The 20,864-nt window shown below is 37.8% G+C and overlaps 1 protein-coding gene across 3 annotated transcripts in view; it reads left to right on the top strand.

Moving 5' to 3' along the window:
• The first annotated feature begins 12,079 nt into the window (after window positions 1–12,079).
• The window catches only part of LOC126263156 (uncharacterized), a 163,080-nt gene continuing 154,295 nt past the window's right edge, over window positions 12,080–20,864 (top strand). For 2 of the 3 annotated variants that reach the window (XM_049960192.1, XM_049960190.1), the window contains exon 1: window positions 12,741–12,939. The gene's annotated coding sequence lies outside the window, so the exon portion shown is untranslated. Of the gene's footprint in view, window positions 12,564–12,740; window positions 12,940–20,864 lie in introns of those variants that run through there. The other variant, XM_049960191.1, reaches the window with a different exon arrangement.

Raw genomic sequence — 20,864 nt, 5'->3', positions numbered from 1 at the left:
TGGTGATTTTTCTAATTCACGAAGATCAAAAGGTGTTAAAGCGAGATATTTGAACCAAAATTTATTTTATCATAACCTTTTAAATTGTGAATCAACTTTTTGTGAATATTTAGTACACTCCTGCAGCACAAGCACTATTTTTTGAGAACCATGTAAATTGTTTGGAGGTGAGACTGTAGTTGCTACTGTTAGCATTTCAAATTGGAGAAATATTTCTAATGTTTTTATGTCATAATGAAAATTCACTTTGAACACAAACATTTTGAGTTATCACTTTTAACAATAAAAAAATCACATAGAATGGATAGAATGGTAGAAAAAGATTTTGAATCATATGTTGAGACTTAAAAAAGATGTATCAGTGCAATTTGTTGAAAAGGGTGTTTGAAGCAGTGAAGAAGCTAACAAGTCATTGATTTCCCCTATGTGGGCACAATGAAAATTTTCATTCATTGCATAATAGCCAATTTATTATGTCTATTAACCTTATAGCCCAGTTTGATCCTTCCCTCATAAAGCACATTGAACGATATGGACATACTGGGCAGGGACATACATGTTATTTATCTTCAACAATCTGTGATGAAATAAAAAGCTGCTTTCTGAGAGAAAAAAAAGAATTATCATAAGTGATATCAAACAAGCCAAATATTTCTCTAAATATTAGATTCTACTGCAGACATTTCACATACTGATCAATTATCATTCGTATTAAGACATATGAACGAGAATGATGAGCCTATTGAATTTTTTGTTATGTTTTTACTAAACCTGGGACAAAAATCTGAAAACCTAGCTGAGGCCAAACTGAAATTCTGTCCACAAATTCCATTGATATTACTGACTGTAGAGACCAGTCATATGACAGTACAAGCAACTTGCAGGTGGCTACACTGGTTTGCAGGCACACATTAAAAAACGAGATCCGAATACGCATTATGTCCATTGTGCAGCATATTGTTTGAATGTATATGCCTGAGGCAGGATTCGAACCTGCGACCGCAGGGATCCGCACGGTTCCAGATTGTAGTGCCTAGAACCGCTCGCCACTCTGGCCGGCAAGGAAACGAAAACTTCAGGTTAATGAGTTAGTGGACTGTGAACAAGTTCTTCTGACTGGCAGGGAGAAATTTAGAGTTGAAACATTTTTCCCAATACTCGACAACTTGTACACTAAATTTGCTATGTGGGAAGAAAATTATAAAACACTATTAAACTCCTTCATTGTTTTCAGTATACGTAAGAATAGTTCACCAGAAATTATTTCTGAATGCACAGCAATCTCTAAGCATCATGTGAAACTGGTTTAGAACCTTCCTCCCCAAGTAATGTGTACATTTGGCAACACTTCTGAACTTTTGTGGGGTCTTTGACGAACCAGTCGAAATGAGTAAATTTGTACGAAAGGAGCGGTTGCAGTTCAGTTTTCCGAATGTTAACATTGCTCTTGGTATGTTTCTATGAACAGCACTTACAAACTGTTCAGCAGAATGCTCGTTTTCGGGTCTTTAAAGCCTGAAATAATGATATTCTGCATTCTAGTCAGAAATTGTTTGTTTCACACCACACAAATTAAACTACCATGAATGCACACATAATATATCATTTTTAATATCAGTTGCAATGTAGACAATAAACAGATAAACAAAAGACTAGTTACCCCAATATATATATATATAGTGTCCCTTGCACCCACATATTTCTCCCTACCCAGTGATAATGCAGCACTTCCAGAATGTGTAGTTTGTTGGGTGGGATGGATACAATCTGGAGTATTGGTGACTGGAGCTGGTTGTTTACGTGCGGCTGAAACAAGTAATCTGGGATCCATAGTCTTCTTATGAAATGTTGGCTTGAGTCTGTAGATGGAGATCGTCTTCTGACCAAGAGACGTTTCAGAAACAAAGCCTTTTTTTAATGTACCTGTTATGGTCCATTATAGATACATTGTACAGTTTTTCTCTGTGCATCAAGTGTTATGAGTACACGCAGAGAAGTCATGAGTTAAGGATGGATGAAGACAGATATTGTAGCATGATGTCTAACATTAATTGGTTTAAGCGACACCACATTCTGTGTCGAGTTGAAAATGGAAGTTGCAATGTCATATTCCACTGGTGTAGTATCAAAGAAATCGGCTGGAATTCTAGTTGTCATGATGTATGTCATTTCTGCAGCAATGGTATTATATTCTGGAATCAAGTAAGTACAGAGACCCATTAAAATTTTTGGTAAATTGTCAACCAAATCATCTGAAAGTCACGCACTTAATACTGTCTTCATTTTGCGATACCAACTTTGCTATTTGACACTGGATGTTAAGCAGTGGTTTTGATGTGCTATATATGTAGGGTCTTTGTGAAGAGAATTAATAATTGATACTCAAACTGCAGTCCTCTGCCATTGGGAGTGACAATATTTGGGACTCCAAAAGGTGTGATCCATCTACATTTACATTTACATCTACATCTATACTCTGCAAACCTCTGTGAGAAGCATGGCAGAGGGTATGTCCCATAGTAACAGTTATTAGGGTTTCTTCCTGTTCCATTCAAGTATGGAGCATGGGAAGAGTGATTGTTTATATGCCTTGTGCATGCAGTAATAATTCTAACCTTATCCTCATGGTCCATATGTGAGCGATACATGGTGGACCATAGTATAACCCTAGAGCAATCGTTTAAAGCCGTTCTTGAAACTTTTTTAATAGACTTTCTCAGGATGGTTTACATATGTCTTCAAGGGTCTGCCAGTTCAGTTCCTTCTGTATTCCATGACACTCTCCCATGGATAAAACAAACCTGTGACCATTTGTGCTGCCCTTCCCTGTATACCTTCAGTCTTCCCCCTTAGTCCATCCTGATATGGGTTTCCACACACTTGAGCAGTATTCTAGAACTGGTCACATTAGTAATTTGTAAGCAATGACTTTTATAGACTGATTGCATTTCCCCAGTATTCTAGCAATAAAACGATATCTACCATCTGCTTTACCCACAATGTTTCCAATGTAATCATATCCTTGTAAAGTATTACAACCAGGTATTTGTATGAGTTGGCCACTTCCAACAGTTACTCAGTATCATTATAATCATAGGATAATACAGTTTTCGTTTTGGAGGATTTGCACAATTTTACATTTCTGATCATTTAAAGCAAGTTGTTAATATCTGCACTACACTGAAATCTTATTACGATCTGACTGAATATTTATGCAGCTTCTCTCACATGGGACTTCATAACTGCTTCATCTGCAAAAAGCCTGATTTTCTTATTAATATTGTCTGCAAGGTCATTAATATACAATATGAACAGCAAGGGTCCCAACACACTTCCCTGGGGCACATCCGAAATTACTTCTACATCTGATGATGACTCTCCATCTAAGATAATTTGTTGTGTCCTCCCTGCGAAAAAGCTCTCAATCCTGTCACAAATTTCACCTGATACCTCATATGGTCGTACTTTTGACAATAAGTGTAGGTGTGGGAATGCGTCAAATGCTTTTCGGAAATCAAGAAACATTGCATCTACCTGGTTGCCTTAATCCAAAGCTTTCAGGATATCATGTGAGAAAAGTGTGAGTTGGATTTCAGACGATCGATGATTTCGAAACCGATGCTGGCTGGCACTGAGGAGGTCATTCTGTTCAAGATACCTCATTATGTTTTAGCTCAGAGTATGTTTTCAAATTCTACGACAAGTCAGTGTCAAAGAAATTGTACGGTAGTTTTATGGATCACTTCTTCTACCGTTATTATAAATGGGTGTGACCTTTGCCTTTTTCCAATAACTGTGCACGGTATTTTGCTCGAAGAGGGGCTAATTGAGATGCAAATTCGGTATAGAATGTGACAGGGATTCCACTTGGACCTGGAGCTTTGTTCAGATGTGACGATTTCAGTTATTTCTCAACGTCACTGTCACTATTGCTTATTTCATTCAGCTTTTCGGGGATAGTAAGAGAGAAACTCTTCCTGCATAATGCTGTCAACACTTTCTGCAGAGGTGTCCTTCAGTGGAACTGCCTCTGGCCAACGTGTAGGCCTGTCTATCATTGTTAAGAGATAGGTGAACCCCTGAGAGCAAGGTATTAGTACCACTAGATTAACATGTAAATGCAAGAACTGACTGTCAACTTCACTGAAAGGTCCACAATCACTGAATGTATGTTTCGAAATTTTTGCTCATTGACAGTGTACACTTATTCTTGCCCACAGCTTTACATCTTGTTACAGTGGAAGCCAAATGAAGTGATGTCGGATCATCCACTGTCCCTTTGATGCCAGGATGAACCAAGTCATGTAGGACAAGAGAGACTTGTTGTCTATAGGATAGAGAAACATATGGCCTGAGTTTACCAGTAGAAGTATCACAAAGTTGCTTTGATCCGTAAGGTAACAATACTGTTAGGAACACTAAGGACCAGGGATATGAATTCATCACTTTGGCCAGTTCTGGGTCACTGCTTTGTGTCTTTGCAATATCTTCATATGAAATGCTGGCTGGTAACATGATGCCCGCAATTTTCGAACATTTATCAGCAGGAATGGTCTCTCATCCAGGAAGATATAGTTTATCTGTGGTAAATTGAGCGAGAAATTCCACATGTCACAGCTACCTGGGTGTTGCTTTTTCTGAATAGAAGGAAATTGTAATGGCTTGTGATCTGTGAGTATTGTGAATTCTCTGCCTTCGAACAGATAATGAAAATGTTTGACTGCTGCCAACATTTCATGGTCGTAGGTGCTATAGCTAAGTCATGTGTCGGTGAAAGACCTGGAGAAAAACGCAAGTGGTTCAGGTGTGCTTTCTTGCTGCTGATATAATGAATCACCTATTGCATTGTCCAGAGTTCTTCAGTAGCACTATGGCCCCTTGGTGAGCCTTGGCTTCTTCAACAATCTTCCTCCACACTTCTCGGTTATTTGCTGTTCTTTTCACCCCCGGACTCCCAAGCTGGTGATATCCATTATTACCTAGTCAATCCATCTTCTTCTAGGTCTCCCTTTTCGCCTAACTGAATGGACCTCACCTTTCATCATTTTATTTGGAATTATATCCTCTGCCATTCTCTCCAAGTGTCCTAGCTATCGTATTCCCTGAGATTTCACAAATTTTACAATGTCCCTGCCTTGTATTAACTCTTGTAATTCGGCATTGTAGCGTTTTCTCCAGCCTTCTATTTCCCTTATTGACCCATAGATTTTGCGTAGTATTTTCCGCTCAGTGGTTCGTAGTGCATTTTTATCGTGTTCTGTCAACATTCATACCTCTGATCCATATGTGATAACTGGGCGGATTAGGGAATTATACATTAGCAGTTTAGTTTTCCTTGTAACAATGCTATTTTTGAAAAGTTGCATATTTGCAAAGTAAGCTCCGTTTCCTGCTTGTATTCTTTCCCTTATAGCCTTTCCAATACTGTTATCATTTGTTATTAGTGCTTACGCGAGGAAGACATTTTTACCTTTTTAATAAATTATTGTCTCTTATTGATGTACTCACGATAGTTAGGAAGTGCTGTAGTCTGTAGCCGGCCATGAACCGGAGAGCATTTCCCAAGCTGGCTGGCTAGGAGACGAAGCGACCATATGTCGCGCGTAGTGGGGTGGGGCTCGGCGCTGGACTGTAGCAACAAGCGTCAGACTGGGAAATATACATGACGGGAAGTACCGCCATCTTGGCGCCGAAGTCATCGATTTTGTTTATTTGTATTTGATAATTAAAGTCATTTATGACAACATGAATATTAGGATGTTTAAAACTATTTATCATAATTCTGCCTCGTTAAAATTCACACCCATTCATTAACAAATGCATACCTTAGTAAGTACGAATTTGATAGGAAATCCACGAACTGTGACGAGACTAGTAAGAGATACGGACTACGCGTCAAAGTTGGCAGTCGGCATTAAGAGCTCTTCCTATCTTATTCGATGGTAGCCATGCTCTCGGTTATGAGTAATTTGTGACATGAGTGTTTCATTATTGATCTAATAGGAATAAAAGTGATATTACGGCATTCTGAATGTTAATTTCGAGTAAGTAGATACCCCAAAGTTGATCAACAGCAATTTCAGATAATTAACTTCCACCGACAGAGACATCCAACGCGCCAATGAAGAATCTGCACAGGACCACATTTACGAAAGCTGCACCGCGCACAGGTAGGAGGAAATTCGACGACACGACCCACCAAGGCGGATTAAGGAAGGTCCGACTTACACTCGCAAATTGCAAGTGGAAATGCTGACCAGTTATACTGTACATCACGTATACCCCATTCTACAGACTCGTGGCTAAGCTGAGTAATAACAGTATCAGTTTAGAAGCGAGGGAATCTTGCAGGGCTCCCAAGTAATTAAAAGAAGACACTCCTTTGAAGCATTTCCCATTGATTTTTAGGTTTTTAGGGGTCTTCTGGCCTCAGATTGTGACATTACCATATATTTTGTTTTGTTTTCATTTACTATGAGGCCAATTTTTAAGACTTCTTCTTCTATTGTCCGGTATGTTTCTAGGAGTGTATTAGTATTTCTTCCTACTATAGCAATGTCATCAGCGTATGCACATATCTGGTTAGTTTTCATAAATATGGTGCCTCTTTTGTTGATTTTATTTACTACACTGTGCAGGGTTATATTGAATAGGACAGTGGAGAGACTATCACATTGCTTCACATCTTTGTTAAAGTCAAAGCTTCCACTTGTTCTGCTTGTCTCCGTCATTGTCAATGTGATTAGTCTTATTAGTTTAACACATATACCAACTTCTTTCAGTACTCTGTATAGTTCTTGCTGATTTATGCTGTCAAAGGCTTGTTTGAAGTCAATGAATAGGAAATGCAGATCTATATCATATTCATAGAACTTTTCCATCATTTGTCTTATCACAAATATTTAATCAGTTGTTCCTCCGTCTGGTCAAAGCCACACTGATATTTCCCTAGTATGCCTTCTACACACTTCTGTATTCTTTCGTTTAATATACTTGTGAAGATATTATAAGCTATGCTTAGGAGTGTTATACATCTATAGTTTTCACATGCTGTTCTGTCCCATTTCTTATAAATGGGTATTATTACTCCAATTTTCCAATTATCTGGCATAGTTTCTGTTTCCCATACATCTGATATCAATGTGTGCAGTTCCTTTATAACAGCCTCACCACCAGTTTTTATTAATTCAGCAATTATTCTGTCTTCCCCAGGGGCTCGATTGTTTTTTGACTTGTGCACAGCCTGAGAGACCTTTTGTAGTGTTGGCTTTCTTGCCTCATTGGTTTCATTGTCTACTTCCAGTTCCACTCTTTCCTCCTGTTCGTCTGTCTCTTCATCTTCTAGGCTGGTGCTTAGTGTATCTTTGAAATACTCTGCACATCTTCCTACTATCTGTTCTTCCTCCCTTAACTTTTTTCCCATATTTACTGGAACTGGCCATTGTTTTTGGTTGGAATCTATTCTTCATATTGCCTAAGGCATGATAGAACTTTCTTATTTCACTCTGTTCCTTTATTTCTTCTAGTTCTTGAAATTTCTTCATATTCCACTCTCTTTTCTTTCTCTTGCACAGTCTGTTAGCTCTTATCCTTAATTCTCTATATTGTCTCACATTATTTCTGGTTACTCTCTGTAGCACTTTTGTTCTTACCCTTTTCTTTTCCTCCATTGCTGACCTGCAATCTTCATCAAACCATTCCTGGGTTCTTCTATTCCTCCTTATGCCTATTATTTCCTCTGCAACACCCTTAATGGTTTTTTCAATCCTGTTCCATCTTTCACCCACTCCTACTGCAGTCTCTTCATTGCTCAACTTTCTACTTAGTGTTACTTGGTACTTTTTTATTTCATCAGGGATGTTCATTTTATCTGTATCCCATTTCGTCATCTTTCCTATTCTGTTGCCATTTGTTAGTGACAGTTTCTCTCTCAAGACTAATTTTATCACAAAGTGGTCTGAATCACAGTTTGGTCCTCTGCCGCTCTATACATCCGTAACTGACGTCGAGTGGCGTGCAATCACTAAAATATGGTCAATCTGATTGACTACTCCATTGGCTGCAGACTTCCAAGTACCCAGATGGATTCTTTTGTGTCAAAATCAGGTACTTTTAATAATCATATTATTCCTTGCTGCAAATTGTCATAGTAAGTCCCCATTCTCATTGTTTTCATCATGTATTGAATATTTTCCAGAAACTCCATATGGTTGTTCATTCCTCCCTATTTTTGCATTGAAATCTCCTATTACTAGCATCAGGTCAGATTTAGGTACTGCGCAGAATACTTTTTCCATGTCTTCGTAGAACTGTTCTTTAAGTATATCCTGTTTTTCCTCTGTTGGTGCATGTGCATTAACTATTGATACATTTCTAAATTTATCTCTTAGGCTGAGTCTGCACATCCTTTCATTTATGGGCTCAAATTCTAGAAGGCTTTTCCTAACTAGTTATTATAAACCCTGTTCCAAGTTGGCCTGTTCTTTCTTCTGGTCCACTACATACCAATGAGCACTCAGGTTTATCTATCTGCCCATCCCTTGCCATCTTATTTCCTGTAGCCCTACTACATCATATTTGAATTTTAAAATTTCATTGGCTAGTTTTTTCATTTTTCCAGGCTGAAGCATTGTCCTCACATTCCATGATGCTACTGTTAGATCCTTTATCTGTTTCCTTTGCCACGGTCGTGAAACAAGCTTTCCATCCAGTTTCCGAGGCTTCTGTTGAATTTCCGTAATATTCTTTGTTTACGGTATGGGGTTATTAGTCCCATGCCCAACCCCCCAACCTGTAGGACCAGCATTTGTATGAGGTTTTCTCCTCTAGGGAAGCTGGCTTAACTACGCCTCTTGAGCCCTCCCTGCCCTATGTTGTGGGACACACTTTATCTGGCTCCTCTATCGAGACCAATCCGGCCTGGGTGACCCTGCCAGTAGCTATACTACCGCTGGCATAGCTCTCGACTTTAACGAACAAGCAAACTCTCCCACCCGGCACTGAAGGTGCCTACTATAAGGCGGTGTCCCCTGAGTGGGATAGTCCAAAGTTGTAATATCAGAATTAAGGGAAAATTTTTTGAGGGACATGAAAGCTGAGTTGCTTTAGCCAGTTCTTCTTTTAACTTCTCGAGCGGTTTGTTTACTTCGCCAGTCCATGTACCAGGACAATTATCCTTCCTCTTGCTGTTTTTACACAAGTTAAACATATGTTGCTGGATTCCAGCAGTATGTGGTAGCGTACATCTGTAGAAATTCGCTAATTCTAAAAAACAACGTAGTTCTGCTACTGTTTTAGGATGACAGAAGTTTTTTATTGCTTTCACTTTTCTTCTAATGGTGTAAATCCTTGATGAGATACACTATAAACCAATAACGATGTCTCTTTCTGTCCAGAAATGCACTTTCCCACGATAAAGGAGTTGTAGAGCCGATGCTGATGCATTATGTGTTCTTCATCTGATGCTGAAGCAACGAGAATATCATCTAAATAGGAGTACACAAAAGATAAGTTATTCAGAATGCTATGAATAAATCGCTGGAATGTTTGTGCTGTATTTTGTAGACCAAACAGACTCTTCAAAAATTCGAAAAGCCCAAATGGTGCGGTAACAGCTGTTTTAGGCACATCTGGCGCAACGGAATGTGGTGATAAGCTCTGATAAGGTCAGTTTTGGGGAATATCTATCTGTTGGAGAGTTGACAGTGAAATCTTGTTAATCAGCATTGGTTAATGGTCTATCACTGTGACAGCCCTTAAACCTATATAATCTCCACAGGGACGCCAGGTTCCATCTTTCTTTGGAACGAGATGGAGGGGACTATACCAATAGCTTTCAGATGGACGACGTGTACCAAGGTTGATTGTCTCCTGAAATTCACATTCTGCTTGTGCTCATTTTTCTGGTGACAAGCGTCTGGCTCGTGCAAGCACTAGAGGTCGTGTTGTTGTGATTGAGTTCTGATCATTAACCAGAGGAAAATCATAATTAGGTTTCTTCGTGAGTATGTTAAGACCCCTATTTAGCAACTCTCGACATTTATGCTGATGATCAATCAAAAAACTGTCGGCATATGCGTCGACAGAGCCTATACTAGCGATTAAAGTTTCTTACTCGAGTAACTTGTGCGACTTACCATCAAGCAACGGGCCATAATGACTCAAGAAATCGGCACAACAGTTGGCTGGAGAATATCTGCAAGAAGAAATGGGCACGGAAATCTTTGTCGATGACCTATTTCGAGGTTCAGTAGTCGTTCATCATACCTGTGAATTACGGAAGAATTTGCAGCGTGGAGTTCCCGTTTCTGAACGTTTTTGTGATGTAGTACTGTTGCTGGCAATAAGGAAGCGTCTACTCCGGAATCGACAAGAAAACGAAGATGTATGTTGCGAACCGTCATGAAAAGGCGGCAAGATGATTCAGCCCCCTCGTTGTGCGTGCGTCAAGCAGCTTACTAGTTTTCCATCTGAGCATAGCAAACTGTTGGCAAATAACTGAAGATGGCAGTGTTCATTTCTTCGCGTTCTGTCGTCGTTTATAATGATACCAGCACACATAATGTTTCTGTGTAAGTCATGGTTATTTCGAGCTGTTTCTCGATTGTGTCCCAGCTCGCACTTTCTGAATCTGGGTCGTTGGTTCCGAAAACTGTCTTTCCATGTGGAAAATCTATCATTTTGAATTGGAGACAAAATCCATAGCATATGCGAATTGACTGGGCTTCGTAATCTCTACGATACTGTCAGCCAGAGAAGCCGCTTTGAGATTTACATATTGACTAGCTGCTGGCATAGAATGCACTTTGATAGATAGTCGTTGAAGATACAAAGTTCTTAAACATTCATCTGTTACTTGCGTTCTGGCAAGAGCGCATATGTCTCGGAGCAAAGTAGATGGCTTCTTGTCCCCTAGTTTTACTTTGTTTACATTTTTTGACCTTTTGTGGCTATGATTCTTCAAATTCTGCGATAAGGCGCGTTTTTTTAAAGTCTGTATATGAGGAAGCTGATAATGGTTTGGAATTGAAAGTTGGAATTAGCTCAGTAACTTCGCTATAAAGCGATACCAAAACATAAGAATATTTTGTCATCTCGTTGCTAATATTTGTTGTAGTAAATTGTGCCTCCACTTGCAAAACCCGTATGTTTACATTCCCCAAGAAAGGTGGTATTTTCACTACCATACGCAGCATTTCCATACCATTATCGTTCCACGATGAGTCTGCCATATAAAAAATGCATTTAAATTGTCGGTGTAAAACTGAAATAACGATTGGAGGGGTTCTTATGAACTCACTATCACATCAGACTCACCAGTTATGGATTCTAGTAAAAATAATTAAATATTTTACACCATAAAAAGCAAACTACCATGAATGCAAACATATCTTTTTTAATAATAGTTGCAATGGAAACAGGAAACAGATAATCAGACTAATTACTCCAATCTATCTAAAATTTTTAAAATTTACATTTCGTGTGTGTTTTACAGACATCCTGTAATAGTTCCTTATAACCGGTAATCTCGATGTCTTTCTTATTCCCTTCCCAATTATAAATTGGGTATGAACTGTTCACTCATATTATTATTATTATTATTATAGATATTTTTATTGTTTTGATCATTGGTCTACCCTTCAGGTAATTTACTTGTTTCACGACAATGTGAAAATATTAGCAGAACAGAATAAAAAACATCGATTCGTTGAAGTCCCTCGGCACGGTGGTCGCTCGTACAATGAAAAGTGAGGTAACCATTTTTTAATTAAAAAGAATCCGAAACCAAAACGGAGGGTATATTATAATTTGTCATCTTTTACCTAAAGAACTGGAACAGTTTACTTCCGGTAGCTATTTTTCCATCTTACAAAGAAAGATAAAATACATTGGTTATAATCGAAGAGACCGAATAAATTAAATTCCAGCTCAATTCAACTTCACACAATATGCAATGATAACCGAGGACGGTTTCTATGTTCTGCATGCCAATAAACTTTGCATCCGAATTGGACGGTCTAGGTATATCTGTACTATCGTTTTTTTCATTTGTTGTTCCTTCAGAGTGGCGGGCTTTTCAGAAAGATTTTGTGTCGTGTATAATTTTTGGTGCAGTTTCAAGCTGACAGCTGCTGACATTTCAGTTATGAACTTACGTCATATAAATTTTGAAAGTCCAGTAAATATATTCGCGATAGCAATATTGGTCAAAGATGTCCCCGAGAAAGCTGCAGTATTTCGCAAACATCGAATAAACAAGTTTTATACTCCCTAATTCGCTTTTTAATGTGTTTGTACTCGGTACACGTTGCCCATTGGTTACTATCATTTGATGATGAAAATTGATTCATATAAGGTTTTCAAATCTTAACACCCCCCTCAAATATTTTGGATTTTCAATTGACGCGCATTCTGTAACACGATAAAATAATTTCGCGTGTGTTTAAGACTTCAAATATAATTGCTTATCGTTTGCAGTAATTTCATTGCTTGCCGTAATTATAGTGTATTGGCAATATGGGTTCATATGTCGAAATACCTGTAGCTTCAAGCTAGTCAACATGGTATGAAAATGTTCATTTATTGGTTAATGTGGAAAAAACTTGTAGCTTATTCCGTTGTAGTTGCATATTATCAAGCTCGTAAGTTCCTTACAGCTTAACTGTTCCACATTTTTTAACATGCATTTCGAACGTGGATAAATTAATTTTATTAATTTTATATGTCTAACTGTGATAGAACTTTGTCTAAAAGAATGACAGAAAGCTGAGGTAAGGACTGCCTGACAGATATTTGGGCCCCATACAATTAGGAGAAGATTGGTCATAATTAACGTTTGATTGGGTTTGCCTAAATCACGTGAATCGAAAAGACTGTTTGCTTCTTGACTAGGGATATTAACAGCTCCCTCCCCCATCCTGACCCAGCTGTGGTAGTCAGGTTTGTATTGACTTAAGTGTTTAGTAGATGTTAAACTCTATATATCAGTGTGTCTCCTGTATATTGTGGTAGCTAGTCGTTCTCGAGTTGGTTATTTTGAAGTTTCTTCCCATGAGCACTGTTTCCATGTTGACAGTGTAAGAGTCCATTATCCATTATTTAAATTCCGTACAGTACATGTACAATACTGATGATGATGATGATGATATAATAAGAAATCAATTTTAGTGCTACATTAAAATGTGAGCAAATTAATTGTGTGTATGAAAATGAGAGTAGTGGTGTGTGTATGATCTCATAATCTCACTTATGGTGTAATTAAACGAGGAAAAATTACACTTTTGGCATTTTCTCCAATTAAGTGAAGGCTTTTGATAGTGTTAACACAAAATTCTGCTAGGGATACAAAAATAATGTAGGCCTAGCAGTAAAGGCATTCCCCTTATATGACTGGAGTGATATCTTAACAATAGAAAAACGAAGGGTCATTTTAGCGAATGATATGACAGGAATACGACTAAATTTGATGAGGGGAAAGGATTAAATATGATGCTCTGCTAAGTTCATTACTTGTCCCATTTCTGTTCATGGCGTCAGAGATTTGTGTGGGATATTGAAGGAGCTTTCAGAAAACTATGATGTTTTGTGATGACACTAGTTCACTGACGTATTCCAAACACAATATTCAACCCAGCCTGAAGAATAAAGAAACAGACTACACACCAAAACAGGCCAGGCTCTAATCTTACAGTGAATCATATAGTATACAATTCCAAAGAAATAAAAATGACATACAGGTGCCAGAACAGAGATCATTCGGCACACACTGATCAAGAATCCACACGTGAAGTTCTTAGGCATTTGCAAGCTAATAAACTTAGGTACCACCAGTACATTGATAAGTTATGCCAAAATTTCAATTCTGTATGCCTTTGCATGTAGAAATGTCTCACTGTGTTGACCTCCAGATGGGATTTCTTTAAATGGTTTCGCTCATTACTATCCTGTAGCCTGATATTCTGGAGGTAAGGTAAGAAAAATACTGATTCTACAGAAGCATGGAGTTAACAGGGCAGTCTTGCAGAAGACTCTTTGAGGAACTATAAATTCTTACAAATAATGTACCAATAAGTATGGAATTGAAATTTATTTTTGTTTTAGGGACCTCAAGATTTCCTCTGAGAAATTATAAGCATTTTTGACCTATGAGTTCCTGACACACACACACACACACACACACACACACACACACACACACACACACCTTGTGGGTCAGCTGCATACAAGTCAGGGACCTCATGATACAATCCTATCATCTGTCTTGTTAATTCCCTTGTGTAGAGTAAGGACTTAGCTTTGTTTGCAGAGAAAGGTCATTTGTTATAAAGTGAATATGTTGTTGTAAAGCAAGCAGCATTAAAGATGCCAACAGTGAAACCAAAATAAAAATGTGAAAGCATCAGTTGGAAAACCTCCATCAAATAATAGTAATGTATCTCAATTCTCATCTCTTCTCTAAGAGGAGGAGTAAAGTAAAAACCCTGCACTTGAAAGCAAATAAAACTTCTACCTTAGATGAGAATACTGATTGAAGTGCCACTGGGGTTTAAACTCTGAACTTAGGGCCTACATTAAAATCCTTGTCTGGTTAAGCAGTTGTGTGTTTCCCAATATTTCCATGAATCAGTTAAGGTGAATGTTGTGAGTTACTTCCTTAGAGCAGGATTTTGTCAATTTTCTTCTACATGATTCTTCAGTATGTCTGTAATGGCCTCGTCAATGGAAGGTTACATTGTAACCATTCTTCCTTCTTTCAGATGGGGATGGGTCCATAATGGAACTTTACACAGATGCAAAGGAAGCACCACAGTATTAAAGATCTTTACCCGTCACCTGCATGTGTACTTCAAGGGTATGTCAGACGGTATTCCTGGCACCACTACAATTTCTCTGCATCTTTCCTTCCCATCATACCAGATTATTACTCTTAGGTACTTTAGTTCTTCCATCAATGTAAGACTAGTAAAACAGATATATCTTTTTATCTATTTACGCACCGTACACTACATTTAATCATGTTTAAGGTTAACTGTCAGTCCCTGCACAAACTGTCAATCACCTGCAGATCTTGCATTTTGTTACAATTTTCTGGCATTGCAAACTTCCTATAGACTCCAGCATTATCCACAAACACATCACAGGTCTTATGAGATTATCCACTAGACCAGTTACATGTATTATAAACAGTAATGGTTCTGACACATTCCCTTGGGATACTCCCAAAATTATTTTTACATCTGTTCATTTAATGGAAATAAACAGCATGGCACCTTACGCCCCTGAGGCAAGTTCATACAAAACTGTGAGGCTCATTAATGAGAACAAGAAAATTTTTTAAAGAGTAAGCTAAAATGGATAGTATGGGATGAGGTATATGTGAAATTCACTTTATTCCATATTAAATTTGTGTCAGTATTTGAAAGTTGTTTCCTTAAAAAATTATCTGGAAGATCCATTAGAATACAGGTAAACTACAGATAATTAACTGACTTAAAATCTCATGTAAAGGAAAGAGGAAAATTTATATAAAGGCCACAAGAAGTCCAGATCCAACATTACTTGCCTAATGAAAAAGAAAATCTTTAGTATTTTATAGAAAGACATTAAAATGTCCAGAAGTACGCATGTCCTGACAAAGAAATAATGCAGATAAGATTAAGACTATATGGGACATTGTCAAATGGGAGGCAGGATAAATAGTCGTACAAGATACCATAACAATAAACTAAATGAGAATGTTGCCACTGATAAAGTCACAGATTGCAAATACTTTTAATAATCGCTTAATCCCCCCCTCCCTCCCCCAGCTTTTATGCAAGTGCTTTGTGAATATACTGACAAGTGGAAGCACGAGGTGGAAAACCTCCATCAAATAATAGTAATGTGTTCCACACCCACGAGGATGATCCCATTTTTTGGGTCAATGGAACGAAAATTGAATCTCATCTAATCTAAATATAGCAACAAAAAATAGGATTAAATGGTTCAGATAAAGAAGCAAGAGACTGTATTAGAGAATTTTACCAGACAGGTTAAAATATGCAATTGTTAAACCATTCATAAGAAAGGTGACAAGACAGACTTAGTCATCATCCAATTTCCTTAGTGACATCTTTTTCCAAAATATTTGGAAAAGCTTTGGTATCAAGCGTAATTGCACACTTAAGTAGAAACAGTTCACATAGCATATCACAGTTATGATTCCAGGTGGTTTGCTTGAGCGAGAATGCTATTTACACTCATCAAATAGTTATAGTTGTTGTTGTTGTTGTTGTTGTGGTGGTGGTGGTCTTCAGTCCAGAGACTGGTTTGATGCAGCTCTCCATGCTACTCTATCCTGTGAAAGATTCTTCATCTCCCAGTACCTACTGCAACCTACATCCTTCTGGTTCTGTTTAGTGTATTCATCTCTTGGTCTCCCTCTACGATTTTTACCCACCACGCTGCCTCCAATACTAAATTGGTGATCTCTTGATGCTTCATAATATGCCCTACCAACTGATCCTTCTTCTAGTCAAGTTGTGCCACAAATTTATCTTCTCTCCAGTTCTATTCAATACCTCCTCTTTAGTTACGTGATCTACCCATCTAACCTTCAGCATTCTTCTGTAGCACGACATTTCAAAAGCTTCTATTCTCTTTTTGTCTAAACTATTTATCGTCCACGTTTCACTTCCATACATGGCTACACTCCATAGAAATACTGTCAGAAACGCTTTCCTTGCCATTGCCAGTCGACATTTTATATCCTCTCTACTTCGACCGTCATCAGTTGTTTGCTCCCCAAATAGCAAAACTCCTTTACTACTTCAATTGTCTCCTTTCCTTATCTAATTCCCTCAGCATCACTCAACTTAATTTGACTACATTCCATTATCCTCGTTTTGCTTTTGTTGATGTTCATCTTATATCCTCCTTTCAAGACACTGTCCATTCCGTTCAGCTGCTCTTCCAGGTCGTTTGCTGTCTCTGACAGAATTACAATGTCATCGGCGAACCTCAGAGTTTTAATTTCTTCTCCATGGATTTTAATTCCTACTCCAAATTTTTCTTTTGTTTCCTTTACTGCTTGCTCAATATACAGATTGAATAACATCGGGGATAGGCTACAACCCTGTCTCACTCCCTTCCCAACCACTGCTTCCCTTTCATGCCCCTCCACTCTTATAAATGCTATCTAGTTTCTGTACAAATTGTAAATAGTCTTTTGCTTCCTGTATTTTACCCCTGCCACTTTCAGAATTTGAAACAGAGTATCCTAGTCGACATTGTCAAAAGCTTTCTCTAAGTCTACAAATGCTAGAAACATAGGTTTGCCTTTCCTTAATCTATTTTCTAAGGTAAGTCGTAGGGTCAGTATTGCCTCACATGTTCCAACATTTCTGCGGAATCCAAACTGATCTTCCCCGAAGTCAGCTTCTACCAGTTTTTCCATTCGTCTGTAAAGAATTCGTGTTAGTATTTTGCAGCCGTGGCTTATTAAACTGATAGTTCGGTAATTTTCACATCTGTCAACAGCAGCTTTCTTTGGGATTGGAATTATTATATTCTTCTTGAAGTCTGAGGGTATTTCGCCTGTCTCATACATCTTGCTCACCAAATGGTAAAGTTTTGTCAGGAATGGCTCTCCCAAGGCTGTCAGTAGTTCTAATGGAATGTTGTCTACTCCCGGGGCTTGTTTCGACTTAGGTCTTTCAGTGCTCTGTCAAACTCTTCACGTAGTATCATATCTCCCACTTCATCTACATCCTCTTCCATTTCCATAATATTGTCCTCAAGAACATCGCCTTTGTATAGACTCTCTATATACTCCTTCCACCTTTCTGCTTTCCCTTCTTTGCTCAGAACTGAGTTTCCATCTGAGCTCTTGATATTCATGCAAGTGGTTCTCTTTCTCCAAAGGTCTCTTTAATTTTCCTGTAGGCAGTATCTATCTTACCCCTCGTGATACACAACTCTACATCCTTACATTTGTCCTCTAAGTCATCCCTGCTAAGCTATTTTGCACTTCCTGGCGATCTCATTTTTGAGACGTTTGTATTCCTTTTTGCCTGCTTCATTTATTGCATTTTTGTATTTTCTCCTTTCATCAATTAAATTCAGTATCTCTTCCTTTACCCAAGGATTTCTATTAGCCCTCATCTTTTTTACCTACTTGATCCTCAGCTGCCTTCACTATTTCATTTCTCAAAGCTACCCATTCTTCTTCTACTGTATTTCTTTCCTCCATTCTTGTCAATCGTTCCCTAATGCTCTCCCTGAAACACTCTACAACCTCTGGATCTGTCAGTTTATTCAGGTCCCATCTTCTCAGATTCCCACCTTTTTGAAGTTTCTGTCATTTTAATCTACAGTTCATAACCAATAGATTGTGGTCAGGGTCCACATCTGCCCCCTGGAAATGCCTTACAATTTAAAACCTGGTTCCTAAATCTCTGTCTGACCATTATATAACCTGTTTGAAACCTGTCAGTATCTCCAGGCTTCTTCCATGTATACAACCTTCTTTTATGATTCTTGAACCAAGTGTTAGCTATGATTAAGTTATACTCTGTGCAAAATTCTACCAGGTGGCTTCCTCTTTCATTCCTCACCCCCATTCCATATTCACCTACTACGTTTCCTTCTCTTCCTTTTCCTACTATCGGATTCCAGTCACCAATGACTATTAAATTTTCGTCTCCCTTCACTATCTGAATAATTTCTTTTATCTCATCATACATCAAATAGTACAAATCTTAAATAATAATAAATAGCCTGTTGGTATTTTTTGTGGACTTTCGAAGGAGTTTGGTTGTGTAGATCACGTTACTCTCTTAGGAAAACTCAAAGTTTTATGGAATTGATGGTTTTACGCACGGCTGGCTTGAATCCTACTTAAGACTGAATACAAAAGGTTGTGCTGAATAATTCAGAGAATGTTTGAAAGGTGGAAATATTTTGGGGAGTCACGCAGGGTTCAATTATGGGACCATTCCAATTCCTTATATATATGTGAATGTTGTGCCACTTAACGTTCAAAAAGCAAAATTGGTACTTTTTGCCGATGATACTAGTATTATAATAAAACTCATTAGAGAGAAAGCAAAAGAAGATTTGGTAAATGATATTTTCCAAAGAATTAGTAAGTGTTCTCAGAAAATGAACTCTGTAAATTTTGGAAAAAAAAGACAACACCACACACTACATTCAGTTCTATACAACAAATAGTCATACCAACAATAGATGTAGTACATGAGGAGTGAGTAAATAGGGTAGCGTGCTCCAAATCTTTGGGCGCACATATTGAAAACTTGAACTGGAAGAAGCTTATTACTGAGCTGCTCAAGCTGTTAGGTTCAGCTAATTTTGCTCTTCAAATAATTGCTAATCTTGGAAACAAACTTATCAACCTTGTGATATACAGGATTAGATTAGATTAATACTGGTTCCATGGATCATGAATACGATATTTCGTAATGATGTGGAACGAGTCAAATTTTCCAATACATGACATAATTAAGTTAATTTAACAACATACTTAAGTTAATATAACAACTTTTTATTTTTGTGTTTTTTTTATTTTCACCCCTTTCTGTGCCAAAGTTAGATTTAATCTTGAATAGTGAAGATCATCCTTTCTCCTAGTACTGTAGTTATGCACACTGCTATTACTTTTGAATTGGGTTTGGTTGTTAATAACAAATGTCATAAGAGAGTATATATACTGAGAAGCTACTGTGAATATCCCTAGATCCTTAAATAAATGTCTGCATGATGATCTTGGGTGGACTCCAGCTATTATTCTGATTACACGCTTTTGTGCAATAAATACTTTATCCCTCAGTGATGAATTACCCCAAAATATGATGCCATATGAAAGCAATGAGTGAAAATAGGCGTAGTAAGCTAATTTACTAAGATGTTTATCACCAAAATTTGCAATGACCCTTATTGCATAAGTAGCTGAACTCAAACGTTTCAGCAGATCATCAATATGTTTCTTCCAATTTAATCTCTCATCAATGGACACACCTAAAAATTTGGAATATTCTACCTTAGCTATATGCTTCTGATTAAGGTCTATATTTATTAATGGCGTCCTACCATTCACTGTACGGAACTGTATGTACTGTGTCTTATCAAAATTCAGTGAGAGTCCGTTTACAAGGAACCACTTAGTAATTTTCTGAAAGACAGTATTGACAATTTCGTCAGTTAATTCTTGTTTGTCAGGTGTGATTACTATACTTGTATCATCAGCAAAGAGAACTAACTTTGCCTCTTCATGAATATAGAATGGTAAGTCATTAATATATATTAAGAACAACAAAGGACCCAAGACTGACCCTTGTGGAACCCCATTCTTGATAGTTCCCCAGTTTGAGGAATGTGCGGATCTTTGCATATTATGAGAACTGCTTATTTCAACTTTCTGCACTCTTCCAGTTAGGTACGAATTAAACCATTTGTGCACTGTCCCACTCATGCCACAATACTTGAGCTTGTCTAGCAGAATTTCATGATTTACACAATCAAAAGCCTTTGAGAGATCACAAAAAATCCCAATGGGTGGTGTTCGGTTATTCAGATCGTTCAAAATTTGATTGGTGAAAGCATATATGGCATTTTCTGTTGAAAAACCTTTCTGGAAACCAAACTGACATTTTGTTAGTACTTAATTTTACAGATATGTGAAGCTACTCTTGAATACATTACTTTCTCAAAGATTTTGAATAAAGCTGTTAGAAGGGAGATTGGGCGGTAATTGTTGACATCAGATCTATCCCCCTTTATATGCAAAGGTATAACAATAGCATATTTCAGTCTATCAGGGAAAATGCCCTGTTCCAGAGAACTATTACACAGGTGGCTGAGAATCTTAC

This window comes from Schistocerca nitens, chromosome 6 (genome assembly GCF_023898315.1).
Source record: "Schistocerca nitens isolate TAMUIC-IGC-003100 chromosome 6, iqSchNite1.1, whole genome shotgun sequence".
Classification (NCBI taxonomy): Eukaryota; Metazoa; Arthropoda; class Insecta; order Orthoptera; family Acrididae; genus Schistocerca; species Schistocerca nitens.
Note: the sequence above shows the minus strand (reverse complement) of the source record. Positions and strands in the feature narration are given on the sequence as shown.